The sequence below is a fragment of the Balaenoptera musculus genome, chromosome 4, assembly GCF_009873245.2.
Source record: "Balaenoptera musculus isolate JJ_BM4_2016_0621 chromosome 4, mBalMus1.pri.v3, whole genome shotgun sequence".
In the NCBI taxonomy this organism is placed as follows: domain Eukaryota; kingdom Metazoa; phylum Chordata; class Mammalia; order Artiodactyla; family Balaenopteridae; genus Balaenoptera; species Balaenoptera musculus.
Window position 1 is genome coordinate 7550681 of NC_045788.1, and position 15223 is coordinate 7565903.

Genomic DNA, 15223 nt, shown 5'->3' on the forward strand with positions numbered 1-15223 from the left:
TGGTCAAGTAAGGAGGCACAGATGACCAGTTATAAAGTGGTTCACCATAGCAATGTGAGTTAGTACTGAAAGGCTGACACAAACATTTGCTCTTAGCAGTCAACTTTGAGACCTCAAATGAAAGGTAATACAATGGCATCCAATCCCAAAGAAGCACATTTAACTTACAAAATATACAAACTCAGCATGAATGTAGAGAAAGTAAACAAATAAGCAAACAATTTAAAAGAGAGGAAAAAGGTAACTTGACCATTCAGTTGGAATGGTGTCAAGATAAGCTTTTGGAAGGGCTGGGGGGAGGGACAGATTGGGAGTTTGGCATTGACATGTACACACAGCTATATTTAAAATGGATAACTGACAAGGACCTACTATATAGCACCGGGAACTCTGCTCAGTATTCTGTAATAACCTAAATGGGAAAAGAACTTGAAAAAGAATAGATACATGTATATGTAAGAAGCAAGATAAGCTTTTTAAAAAATATATATTGTGGCCCCAAACATAAGGCAACTATTTCATCCGAGGCTCAATTCAAGAGTCAGTTACCTGTTAAATGCTGGGGAAAATCTGACTGTGTTAGTAAAAAACAGTGTGCAGTAGACTTACTTCATAGGGGATAGTGGTAGGAAGTTTTGACCACATGCAAATTTAATCTTAGCACAGAATTGCTGAATAATGGATGACGGTTTTTAATGTCCTATGTTTGGAATGTCCCCTTCATTAACTCTCACCCGAGTGTCAAGCAATTACTCAGTGGAATCTTGAGGGCTCCAGGGGTGTCTTCATCTCCCCCAACATCTATGAAACACAGAGTGCTAATAACTCTTCTTCTCCCTTATGGATCTGACCCATTTAAGATGCAGATAGAGATAAAGACCATGGACTATTTGTGCCAGAACCGGAAACAGAATTGGAGATGTGGCCCCAAACCTTTGTATCATAAAATGAGGAAACTGAAACCCAAAGAAGTTCAGGGATTTGGTCCAGGTCGACACTTGTATGGGGAGTCACTTGGGAAATCTCGGGACAGCAAATGCAGGTCTTTTTTCATTTCCCAGATGGGCTTCATCCTAAAAAGTGAGCTGGAACAAATTGGATGCTAGTGATCTCACTGCAGATTTATCTGTGGTCAAAGCAGAAGTTTCAAAGGTTTCAAAGGCTCTACAACTATCTTATACCTGAGCTGGAAAGTTCTTCTGCTACACTTACTGTTATCAAAGCTTAGTATATCTATTTTTCTTGGAATGCAGTTTATTTAAAGGGAGAGCTGGTATTGTTTGTCACATCATAGGGGCTTTTACAAGGCATTACGGATGTTCTCTGAAACCTTTACCGCAGCTATGTTGATGATTGGAAATGCCAACAAAATTACCCTCCATACACAAACACACACGCACTAATTCTAATTAGTCAATTCTAGTTCAAGTGGAAGTGATGAAACATTTCACCACCATCTTTTTTTCCCAGGAAACTAGAATATATTTTGGCTATATAAAACACTTATTTTTATTTAAGCATCTATTATTATAGAATAAAGGCATTCTGCAAAAATGGCATTTAGCAATTCTCTCATATCTGAAAATAATTAGAAAAACCCATTTCTAAAATATCATTTTATATCATTTCATATCATTTCTTTTTTTTTTCACACACACACACTGTATTTTATTTTTACAAGAGATAGACTGACACCAATCATTGTACATGGAGGACCACAACAAAAGCAACAATGATTGCAGTTACCAAACACGAAACACACTCATACTATGTCATAATATTGACATTCAGTCCAGTAATCCTCCACTGTAACAGCTCCTTTACTTTGCAGTGAAAATTGATTTGTATATTCTTTGCCTCTGAGTCGTTGTGGGATTTTTTTTTTTTTTAATTCAGACAGGAAGTCACAAAAATTATACTCATCCTCATCAGTTCACTCAGTCCCATGTAATTAATTTTTTTTTTCATCTTGATCTTTTGTTAGCACTTTCATGATTGCTATCATATCATTTCATATCGTTTCTAATATAATTAGAAAAAACCATTTTCTCATGTAGAAACGTAATTTTCTTTTTTTTTTAAAGAAATTCATGTTCTTTTATTTATTTATTTATTTATTTTTGGCTGTGTTGGGTCTTCGTTTCCGTGCGAGGGCTTTCTCCAGTTGCGGTGAGCGGGGGCCACTCTTCATCGCGGTGCGCGGGCCTCTCACCATCGCGGGCCTCTCTTGCTGCAGAGCACAGGCTCCAGATGCGCAGGCTCAGTAATTGTGGCTCACGGGCCCTGCTGCTCCGCGGCATGTGGGATCCTCCCAGACCAGGGCTCGAACCCGTGTCCCCTGCATTGGCAGGCAGATTCTCAACCACTGCGCCACCAGGGAAGCCCCGTAATTTTCTATGTAGATGAACATAGCCTCATTTGGAAGGCAGACAGATAAGAACTCTGAGGAATTCACTGAAGCACTGAGGCTATGAAGATCTACTCAAGTTGCCAGGCTACATCTGTCCTATAATAACGGGATGCTAGCATTAGTTTTTCTTTTAATACTTAGAGACTTGGTAAGTACTAATTATTTAATACCTACATATTTTTTAGAAGTTGCAGTCCGTGTAGACATTACTAATATTAGCTGAAAAATGAGATTAAACTTTATTTGAGAATTTTATGCATTAGACCCCAGAAGACTTGTCAAGATGTAACAAAGAGAATTGAGAAGACGGAGGCAGGGATGATCCAGGTTTTGGAAGTCCTAAAGCTTTTTAAAACCAAGAGGAATTTTGTTAAGAAAAAATATAAATACATTAGGAGTAAAGATGAAGATTCATTTAGGCTGAGAATCATCACAAAAATGACAAACTGTAGGGCTTCCCTGGTGGCGCAGTGGTTGGGAGTCCGCCTGCCAATGCAGGGGACACGGGTTCGAGCCTTGGTCTGGGAGGATCCCACATGCCGCGGAACAACTGGGCCCGTGAGCCACAACTACTGAGCCTGCACGTCTGGAGCCTGTGCTCCGCAACAAGAGAGGCCGCGACAGTGAGAGGCCTGCGCACCGCGATGAAGAGTGGCCCCCGCTCGTCACAACTAGAGAAAGCTCTCGCACAGAAACGAAGACCCAACACAGCCAAAAATAAATAAATAAATAAATATATAATTTTTTTTTTAAAAATGACACTGTAAAAAGTTGACAAACACAAATGTCATAAAATCCATAATAATAACAATGGCTGACATACCCTCTGTGATACTTTTCACGGACACTTGGCTATCTCAGTCTGTTTCAATCCTCCTTTCTCCTCCCTGGAGAGAGAAACTAGAGAAAGCCCATGCACAGCAGCGAAGACCCAACACAGCCAAAAATAAATAAATAAAATAAATAAATTTATTTAAAAAAAGAGGCACTACTTCCTTTCAGATGGATTCATGGGGGCAGCACCAACAGGGCAGAGGTGTAGAGGAGACATTGTGCAGGAAACATATGACAGGGTTTATCACCTGTGGACTGAGGGATCTGGTGTGTGGCCTCGGTCAATGTCAACTTCCTGATACCCCTGCTGTCTTATGGTCAGTCGTGGATAATGTTGCCAGCCAGGAATGAGTGTGGCTGAAGAAAAATCAATGGCCTCTGTGTAGCCAGGCCTTCCCTTTGAAGTCTCATCCGTTTTGGGTACGTTGTTGAGACAGTTCACCTCCTGGGCCTCGTGATGTCAGAAACACCCTTCCACGCTTTCCTACAAACCACCAATCTTCCTCCTGGCTAAAGCACTGCTTAATGTGATATGTCAGCCTTTACCTTTGAAGGCCATTCATGAGTTCCAGGAAGAAACTAAACCAAAATGGTCCAGGCATGGTCCCTGCCCACCGTGCTAAGCCAGGAAGCTGGGTGCTGATGCAGCTCGGAGGCTGGACTTCAGCTGGGGCTTAAGAAACAGCTCTCGGGCATCCTGTATGTGCCAGCATCTATGCTGGCACCACAAGGAAAACCAGCAATGCGTAAGACACCCTTGCCCTCATTAAACTCCACATTCTATGAGGACAGAGGCTCATAAAAATACACAATATTTATGAGGGCAAAGGATGAGAACAAATAGAAAATTTTAATATAAAATGATGGATTTTAAGACCAAGAAATGCACGGGGAGTTGCCTAGCTCCGTGGTCCTGCTGGGAATCGCTCCTGACACGGGCTACCAGGGGCCCATGAGAGAGAGGCCTTGATTATTAAGAAAACTGGATGTGACATCTGTGGGCCTTTGAAACCTATCCACTCTAGTGAAGCCAGAGAAGGGTCTCCCAGAGCACTTTGTGGTCACTTTTGGAGCTTTCTACCTTTTTATGCTAGGAGGAAAATCACAGGAAGTCAGGACGCCTGAGTTCTCAGGCTGACCATTGGTTTCTTCCATGAGCCTTGGTGATAGCTCCTCCAATAGCTAAATGACGGTGGAAACAAGTCAAATGAGGCCTCTCAGTGTTTCAGCAGAAGGGATCCGGTTTCATCTTGTATGTGGTAAATGCTCTGAGCCCCAGGAAGGGAGGGACGGCAAGGTCCCTCCACCCGCGCCCTGCCGCCCCCAGGAATTGCAATCATCATGAACGTGACATCTGGCTAAAGGTCCCAGGTGTAGGGCACTAGAGGAAAGCTATGTCATGGTGTTCAAGAAAATAGTTTAAGATATGTTATGCCCTCCTCCCACCTGCCTTACTCCAATGTATGAAAGGCATGCACCTCTATGACTAAACCAACTGATAAAGAAAAATGAGAAAGCTATACACATTTTTTCCAGCTGCTGTTATGCTCCAAGTACTGCTGTTCTAGGTGTATGGAATAAATCAGAGAAGGAAACAGACAAAGAGCCCCTCGTTGGGCTTACATTCCAGTGTCAGCGTTGGGGGAGGACAAACAACAAAACTAGTAAATAAGCAAATTACCAAGTATGTTAGAAGGTGGTGAGTACTGCAGAAAAACAATAAATCAGGGAGGTTGGGGGGCAGGGTGGGGAAGAGGGGAGATGATATGATTTTAAAGGGTACGATCAGGGGAGGGAGGCATTACTGAGAAAAGTATATTTGAAGGCAGACTTGAGAAGGGGGCAGTTCATGAGCCCTGTGGACAGTTGGGGTGCAAGGATGTTCCAGGCAGAGGGAACAGACAGTGCAAAGGCCTTAGCGCAGAGACACACCCAAGTATTCACAGGACAGCAACAAGGGCAGCGTGATGCCTCACAGGGGGCGAGGGAGAGCACAGTAGTGCTGTGGCTTGAATTGTGTCTCACCAAAATGCATATGCTGAAGTCCTAACTCCCAGTACTTCACAATGTGGCCTTTCTGGGAACCAGAGCCACTGCGGATGTAACTAATTAAGATGAGGTTGGGGGCTTCCCTGGTGGCGCAGTGGTTGAGAATCTGCCTGCCAATGCAGGGGACACGGGTTCGAGCCCTGGTCTGGGAAGATCCCACATGCCACGGAGCAACTGGGCCCGTGAGCCACAACTACTGAGACTGTGCGTCTGGAGCCTGTGCTCCTCAGCAAGAGAGGCCGCGATAGTGAGAGGCCCGCACACCGCGATGAAGAGTGGCCCCCGCTCGCCGCAACTAGAGAAAGCCCGCGCACAGAAACGAAGACCCAACACAGCCAAATAAATAAATAAATTTATTTAAAAAAAAACGGATGAGGTCATACTGGAGTACGATGGGCCCCTCACCCACTAGGACTGGCGTCCTTATAAAAAAGGAGAAATTTGGACACACAGACAGACATGCACACAGTGAGGCTGCCAGGTGAAGACTGGCGTGATGCTGGCACATATCAAGGTCCCAACAGAGTCTAGGAGACAGGACTGGAACAGATCCTTCCCTGATGACTTCAAAGGGAACACAGTCCTGCTGACACCTTGATCTCAGACTTCTAGCCTCCAAAACTGTGACACAATACATGCCTGTGGTTTAAGCCACTCAGCTTGTGGTACTGGGTTCTGGAAGCTCTAGCAAAGTAATAGGCGATTAGGCCAGAGCGAGAGTGAAGGGGCAGATGATAAAAGGTCTTAATGCAAGGACACTGGAGGTGAAGTCATTATAGCATCTTGAGCAGAGGAGTGAAATGATCTGCCCAAAGGCTGAGTTCCAGAGCACTGCAGTTTGATGAAGTCTCAGAGAAGAGGAGCTGAGAAGGAGCCACTAGTGACGTAAAAGGAAAACCAGGAGAATGTGCAGCGGGGAAAGCCCATGGTACTCTTCTATCTAAAAACATAGTCAGACGGTACGGCACAAGCAGCTCACTGTGGGTGGATCGGGGACAGTCACTGAAGAAGGACGGCAGACAGGTCCATCAACTTCCTCCACGGCATACGCGAGCCAGCGAAGCATAAAAAAATCTTTTAAGTCCATGGGCTTCCCCATGGTTAGTGGAATTTGACTTTTTTTTTTCCTAAATTTGACATTTATTTATCAGAGGAAAAAAAAGAAGATAAATGGTAAAATCCTGGTTTTGGTGTGTAGGTCTTCTATTTGTGCTGAGTAAAACTGTTATGAATCACTAAACAGGGCTCTTGAAGGTGAATCAGAAACGCCAAGGGTCTCAGAATCTAGTTTAGAGATTCATTCAGAAAACAGCTAATTCACTCAACTCCAGTGGCTCCTAATACACGTGGCACAGATTCTTAAAAGGGAGTCCTTAACCTCACTTTGCAGCAACTCTGCTTCCCTAACTCCCCATCTGTACGGCCTCATGCAAAGGGGAGATTCCTGGTTAAAGCCACAGCCCTAAGCTGAATACATAAGGTGACTGAATGTCAACCCAGAAATCCCATCCTGGCAGACACACAGAGCAACTTAAACACTCCCAGCTCCTGCCATTCAGAAGTCCCCATAGCCCTAACAGACCAGACTGGCCCAACCTGCTCCCTGCAAGCATTGACGCTGAAGCCAATCAGCCTAGATTAGAATCCTAGCTGGGCAGCTCACTACCTAAGGATCTCGGACTTGCGTGAACTTGAATGGCCTTGGGCTTCGGTGTACGTAACCGTAAAACAGGGATGACAACAGAACCGACTTCAGAGTACTGTAATAAGGATTCACCGAGTTAATATTTGTACTGAATCTAGAACATGCCTGGCACTCAGTAAAAATTATATGGGAATCTGTTAAATCCATAAACAAACAAGTATGTCTTTTTCCCAGAAGAAGATTTTGGTGAACAAACCAAAAAATAAAAAGGGCTAGAAAAGAAAAGTCTTCATATGGTAAAGAGAAACTTTTCAAGGTTTTAAAATATTTGCCTCCAGAAAACAATGTGTGTATCAATCACAACGACTCCTGGCTACGCGTGTGCACTCACCTGCGCACAAAATCCTCACCTACTTTAAAAGTTTGGGGCTTCCCTGGTGGCGCAGTGGTTGAGAATCTGCCTGCCAATGCAGGGGGCATGGGTTCGAGCCCTGGTCTGGGAAGATCCCACATGCCGCGGAGCAACTAGGCCCGTGAACCACAACTACTGAGCCTGTGCGTCTGGAGCCTGTGCTCCGCAACAAGAGAGGCCGCAACAGTGAGAGGCCCGTGCACTGCGATGAAGAGTGGCCCCCACTCGCCGCAACTAGAGAAAGCCCTCGCACAGAAACCAAGACCCAACACAACCAAAAATAAATAAATAAATAAGCCTACACCTTTAAAAAAGAAAAAAAAAAGTTTGGACTTGACAGATTTTTATAAACTGTAGAAACGGAAGGTGAAATTTCTCAAGCCACATTAGCTAAATAAACTGAAATAGAACACTTTGCAACAAAAGCAGATGAGTTCCCCCAACATGAATTAGCAGTGATGATGAGTGTACACAAGCCAAATGATTAGCCTTCTCAGGCGACGGTGCTGGGACCACAGGAATCCCTCACCCAGTCCTCACGGCAACCTCAGGAGGTGTGGCCTGCTGTCACTGTCTATTTTTTTTTTTTTTTAGCACTTTTCTTTTTTATAGGTACTTTATTTATTTATTTAATTTTATTTTTGGCTGTGTTGGGTCTTCGGTTCATGCGAGGGCTTTCTCTAGTTGAGGCAAGTGGGGGCCACTCTTCATCGCTGTGCGGGGACCTCTCACTATCGCGGCCCCTCCCGTTGCGGGGCACAGGCTCCAGACGCGCAGGCTCAGTAGTTGTGGCTCACGGGCCCAGCTGCTCCGTGGCATGTGGGATCTTCCCAGACCAGGGCTCGAACCCGCGTCCCCTGCATTAGCAGGCAGACTCTCAACCACTGCGCCACCAGGGAAGCCCTCACTGTCTATTTAAACCTGAAGGTCCGACCTCAGAGATGTTAAGTGTCTTCTCTACCCTCACACAGCTACGCGTGGTGGAAAAGCAGAGTTGGAGCTCTTTACCGCACTGCCTTGCTCACCCCAAAGCCTTCCTTCAGCCTCTGCTCACCCTGCCCTGCAACTCTGGCTCCTCCTCCCCTTCCCGGGCTCCCCACACCTGGCCTGCTGCCCGCTGCTGCCATCCCCGGGGCCAAGCGGAAAAATCAATCCTGCTGAGATAACGCTTTCCTTGAGAACAGCGCTCTGACTGCTGGGGAAACTGCAGAGAACACAAAAGGGGTTCCTGTTGTATCTGGGGCTTTGTACTTCCTGGACGGACAAGCATTTCTGTTCCACTGGGGAAAACGAGGTTCTACACAAGGGCACGTCCGTGAAGGTGGCAGGTAAACTAACACACTTTACCGGTCTGGGGAATGATGATGATTGTTAAAAATTTTGAGGCTGTCAGTGGCAATTACTCATTTTCCTGAAGTTAAAAACCCCCGTGAGCCACAACTACTGAGCAACTAAGCCCGTGAGCCACAACTACTGAATCTGGAGCTTGTGCTCCACAACGGGAGAGGCCGTGACAGTGAGAGGCCCGCGCACCGCAATGAAGAGTGGCCCCCACTCGCCGCAACTGGAGAAAGCCCTCGCACAGAAACGAAGACCCAACACAGCCAAAAATAAATAAATTAATTAATTAATTTAAAAAAAAAACAAAAACCCTGTGGTGAGAGGGGCGGGGATCATGGATCTGCAAATTCATCAAGACTGCTGGTAAATATTGACCATCATTGGGAATTTCTATTACGAATATCTGCCCTTTCAACTCAATGCAGCACCACTTGAATTTCATCCAAAGTTACCTGCATAAAGTAAACAAGCTTCATCACCCATGTAGACGGAAGCCAGCCCGCCTCAGCTGGTGCTACAATCTCTTTCTATTTTTTTCTCCCTCATTCCCCGCCTACAATGGAGAAAACTGGCTCAAAGAGCCAGCCAGCTAAAGGAAAGGGCAAAATTTGATGGGAAAGTGATAATTCAAGTTGTTCTGTGAGTGATGGGTAGATCCAGCAGGTTCATTCAACAGGGACAAATTTTATTAGCAAAAGTGCTCATTCAAATTACCAGAGGAACTAGGTTTCTGAACCCAAAAATGGTTCATTGCAAGCATGCCCATTATTCTAAATTTCTATTAATTTCTCAATTCCCAGTTGGATTCTGCTGCCTTCAAAGGCGGCATTGCTATTTGCAGTTGCTGACACTCGCTAGGGACGGCTCATAATTTCATCTAACGGTGGGACAACTAAAAACGTGACTGAATTAGTGACAGCTATACTCCATCCAGCCACAAGGGAAAGGCGGAAAAGCTGGCATGGAACCACCTTCTGAAGGGAGATACACAGCCTCTCTGAAGAAAGGAGAGCTACCAATAAGAACGCCCATCCCTTATTTATTAGTTTGTTTTTTGAGGCAGGGAGAGAAGAAGTTGTGTAACTGTCAAGTAATTGCTATCAAATGGAAAAACAGGAGTCACTTAGGGTCAACCAGGGAGCATTGACTAGGCTGAGAAACCCCCGACAGAATCGGTATATGGTAGTCAAACGACAAACCACAAACCCAAAATACATGGTGGGATCACGGAAAAGAGACAATTAAATCCAAGACATGTTGAACTGTCTGCTGAATCTATCACTCTGCGTTAGAGCACCTGAAAACAAAATGGGCTGAAACAAGCTGCTTTCACACCGTGTTGGCCTAATTACCTTTCAAGATTGACACATACAACCTTACCTGGAAATCTAGGTCCTCCTAGTTCTCCTGGGTCCCTGTAGCCTTCCAACTGCCTTCCGCTAGCATCCCACTTCATGCCAGTGTGCAGTGTCAGGAGTTATAAATAAACCTGCTGCCACGGCCCCCAGTAATAACCATGATTTCCCTAAAAGGCATGCAAGTGTCAAGTTGTCAACTTCGTTTCTGAACCTCAGTGAATGCCAGTGCACAATTCCCAGGGCGTGGAGAACTAGCCTACCCCAAATAAACATGCCCGGAGAACAGGAGTGTGATTTAGCTAAACAAGCAGACTCACTTCAGGGAACTGGGGTGGTAGAGCTCCAACCTGGATGCTGGCCCACACTCTTTGGGGAAGAGAAAGGAGGAAAAGATATGGCAGGAGGCAGTAACAGCAAAGGGTGTGTGAGCCTCCACGGAACAGATCATGGGCTTGTGGGCCTCCAGTGACAGTGGGCACAGGCCTTGGATATTGAACCAGTAATCACAAACTTCACCCTGGACCAATGACAGGCCATCGTCAAGACCTAAATGCTCAGTATAGAAGACACATTATGTTACAGAGAACATGCTGGAAGCAAGAGATTCCCTCAACCATAAGAAAGTGGTGGCGAAGAGGACAGGATTCATGGACCTCGGGATGATCATACTAAGTGATGTAAGTCAGACAGAGAAAGACAAATACCATATGATATCACTTACATGTGGAATCTTTTAAAATGATACAAATGAACTTATTTACAAAACAGAAACGGACTCACAGACATAGAAACAAACTTATGGTTACCAAAAGGGAAAGGTTGGGGGAGGGATAAATTAGGAGTTTGAGGTTAAGCAGATACACACTACTATATATAAAATAGATAAAACAACAAGGTCCTACTGTATAGCACAGGGAACTCTACTCAGTATTTTGTAATAACCTACAGTGGAAAAGAATCTGAAAAAACTGAATCATTTTGCTGTACACCTTAAACTAACACAACATTGTGCATCAACTATACTTCAATTAAAAAAAAAGACACAGGATTTGGAGTCAGATAGACCTAGTACAATCACCAGCTTCATTATCTTCTAGCTCTGTGGCCTGGGTACATATTTGAGGTCAGCTTGTCTCAATGCAGAGCTTGAGACAAGGATTAGGACATATCTAATTTATTGAGGGCTGACTCTCAAGTAAAGCCTATAAGAGAATGAGAGGAGGAGGAGGACTGAGAATGGGAGAGAGAGCTAAGAAAGGACCAGGTTTCTGGTGAAGCTTCCCCTCAACCTGATCCACAGGGGCCTCTGGAGGGTGAACCATACTGTAGAGTTGTCTTGCCTGAGGTCACAGGAGCTGGCTTTCGTGGGTTAGTCACTGCCTCTGGCTCACAGGTGGAAGGGAGGATTAGGGAGAGCGCTAACCTCCTGGGCAAGGCAGCTCCCGTCGCTGAGGGCATTTGAAGAGGAAGCCTCTGTAAGTTCAGCAGCCAATGCTTGGAGCAGCCGTGGGATGGGCCGACAGCAGTCTGGATCCAAGCCGGATATGGAAATCATACAGGATATAAGCGCAATATAGATAATTACTCACTGTGATGAAAGAGTACCTGTGTAGTACCCTGGAGCTGAGGCAGATAAGCGAAGGAAGATAAACTTGAAGACAGTGGGGTTCAGTTCACCAGAGAGCACAGAAGGATGCTGGTTTGGCCACGATGGACATGGGCTGGGCTGCCGGGCAAGCAAGTGGCCTCCAGTCTCGGGAGTGTGAGGTGCAAGCGGGGCCAGATGAGCAACTGATGCTGTGGGTGCGGGTGTGGGAAATCTGGGGGCTGGCGGGAGGAGGGGAGGAGGGGAGTCACGTAGGGGCTCTGGTTTCAGGGTGAAGACAGCTGTGGGAAGGTTACAGGTTTGCACAGCGACCGTGTCTGGGGCTCGATGCGTGGCGGGCAGGCTTCAGCAGCCGCCCTGGCGCTCAAACCTCCCTCCTCCAGGACCACTCTGCACGGGCAGGAGAGCACCTTCCTCCCGCAGAGCCCCCTGGCGCCCTCTATTGGAAGTCCGTTTTCCCGGAGCACGTGTCAAACAGCTCGCTCAGAGCCATGAGGCAGCAAACTGATGACTGACTTAGCAAAGTAAAGGGGATCTGGATGGGGCACCAACCAAAACCCACTCTGCACAGTTTTCTCCTCTAGAAAATAGGAGTAACATCTAGTATATTGTTGTGCAGATAAGAGATTTTTTTCCAGTGCATGACATAGGATAAGTACTCAAGGAAGGGCATCAATTGCCATTGATAATTGTCATTACCGTGTGATGACAAACTATGGAAAGAAATGGTGGGTTGCTCCTCTCCACTGCTTTTAAAAGTGCCAAGCATCCAGGCTACCTCCAGCACTGCTAAGAAGAGGGCTAACTAGAGACCAGTCTGTCCAAAGCCATAGATATGAGATTCTTCTTGGATTTCCTGCCGAGTCATTTAGTCCCGGTAGGATCCCCTGGGAAGGAAAGTAAAGCTGTGCTCGCCTTTTAGCAGATGAACAGAACAGACTGGTAAATCTAAGTCATGCTCCTAGAAGGTGCCATACTAACAAGTACCTTCTTGCTGTTAAACAAAGCTCACATGGTTTCTAGAGGGCATCCCTGGCTGTCTAAAGGTTTATCCTCACCTATACATCCTTCACCACTTTTAATCAGTAGTTCATAGTAAGATGCCATTATCAAATTTACAGATACACAGATGGAAGGGAGAAGTAATATAGATAGATGTGGGATAAAAGGAACATTAAGAGGACATGCGTTGCCCAATAGGAGCAAAATAATTACTCGTTAATTTTTTTTAGTCCTATTAATTATATTGCCATGATGACAACGCTAATTGAGCTTTTACTCTGTGCCAGGAGTGTACTAAGCATGGGACCAGAGTCATCGAATCATCCTAACAACCCTATGAAGTTGGTATTACTGTTACTCTCATTTATGGGATGGGGAATGTCAAGGGAGAAAAATGACTCAATAGAAATCACACAGCTATGTGAGTAAATGCTAGCTCAGATCTGTCTGCTTCCGGAGGCCATGCTCTTCATTACGACAGTGTATCTGAATCCGGGACATGTGGCCTTGAAGTGTGGCTCTGCTCTGCCATTCCCTGGCTGTGTGAGCAAGTCACTTAACTCTCCAGGCTTCAATTTCCTCATGAGCAAAATGAGGACAACAGTAGCATTTCCCATAGGGCCATTGTAAGGATTAAGGGAAATAATATTGTAAAACACCTGGCAGGGGGATGGCTACGCAAGTGTGCAATAAATAGTAACTGTGGCTAATATTAACAATCATCATAAATCAACTTAGGATGGCAAAAATCCAGACTCAAAAAGATTTTGCCAACTTTGCCTCATGGCCCACACTAAAATTATGATATTTCTAGGAATAAAGGCAAATGCCTGCACAGGGATTCCAGAATCAACATGGTACAAGTGTAAGACCCGGCTCAATGACAAAGTTAAAGGAGAAATTCATTTAACAAATATTTATTGGTGGCACCTACATTTTGCAGACACCATGCCGCAGGCTGAGGACACTGCAGGAAACCACAAAAATAAAATAAAATCCCAGCTCTCATTGAGCTCATGCCTTTGTGGGATATGCAAAGGATGAAAAAACAAACAGGTAAATGCAGAGTCTGTCAGATAGTGATAAATGCTATGAAGACAAATAAATCAGAGTATTGGGATAATATATGGGAGAGGGGGTGATCAGCAAAAGATTTTCTGATAAAAGGAGTCAGATGTGAGTGAGTGTGGGCATGTCAGAAGGAAGACTGTTTTTTTTTTTTTTCTGTGTAAAAGTTTGGTTTTATAATTAATTGAAGACATATTTTTAATATTGAATAATCATAAAAGTTTATACAGTTGTCTAGAAAATGCTTATCTTTGTTTCTAAAATAATTTAGTTGATTTTTTCCTTATTCAAATTATCCCCCATGCTTAGTGACACCTACCTTCTCAGAATTTTAAACCTCATTTGTATCCCCAGAATAAGTACTGACAAGACAGTCACTGTATGCTACCTTTTCATAGCATTGGTAAAGATGTGGTCTTGCCCTGAGTCAATTTTCAGGTTTACTATGGAATTCAGATATCAATTCATTATCAGACTCCTATAAGCATAGATAATTCAGAATGGAGTGTATTAAGAGAAAGTTTCAAAATGTTCTAAAAACCACAAAACTTTAGAAATAGGTCACAGATCATCATTATAACCTTAAAATCACCACCGTTTTATAATTATCAGAACCTTGATCCTGAATTAAATGCTACCTCAGCCACCTACAAAGGATAACTAGGTAACCAATCTAATACTGACAGTGAAACTTTTCAATAACTGGTATACTTTCTTGAGGGAAGATGGTTTTAATTAGAGGGAACCGCAAGTCACAGGGCTGGAGGTGAGAGTTTTCTGGGGCCATGTTGGAGGGACAGGAGGGAGGTAGGGTATCTAGAAAAGACCAAGTGGGAGGGGGAGGAGTAGGAGATAAAGTCAAAAAGAAAGCAGGGGCTTTCACATCACGGTGAGGAGCTTGCAGACCATGGAGGAGATTTTGATTTCTGTTCCAGCCACTGCGAGGAGAAGAGACTGTTGAGGAACACAGAAGGGCGGGGGTTAGTCATCTGTGCAAGAAGCATGATAGCCTGAACTACAATGGGAGCAGTGGAGTTGGTAAGAATTTGTTGGATTCTGGAAGAAATTTTTATTTTTTAATTTTTTTTTAAAGAAAAGTTTGATATATTTAACAGTGGTAAGAAACAAACTTCTGTTTATCAAAAGACATCATTCTTTTAAATTGAAGTAGAGTTGATTTACAATGTTGTATTAGTTTCCGGTGCACAGCAAAGTGATTCAGATATATATACATATCTGAATATATGTGTGTGTGTGTGTGTGTGTGTGTGTGTGTGTGTGTGTGTGTGTATATTCTTTTTCAGATTCTTTCCTTTTTATTTTATTTTTTTAAAAATCTTTATTTTATATTGGAGCATAGTTGATAACAATGTTGTGCTATTTTAAAATAGAGCCAATAGGGTAGCTGATGGTTTAGATAGACAATGAAAGAGAATGGGAAACACCAGGATGACTTCAGGTTACTGGCCAAAGCAACTGAAAAAATAGAGTCTCGTTT

The 15223-nt window shown here is 44.3% G+C and overlaps 1 protein-coding gene across 1 annotated transcript in view; it reads right to left on the reverse strand.

The window, feature by feature from the left end:
* Positions 1-15223, reverse strand: part of KCNH8 (potassium voltage-gated channel subfamily H member 8) — a 392154-nt gene that overhangs the window by 300723 nt on the left and 76208 nt on the right. The gene's annotated exons all lie outside the window — the stretch shown is intronic.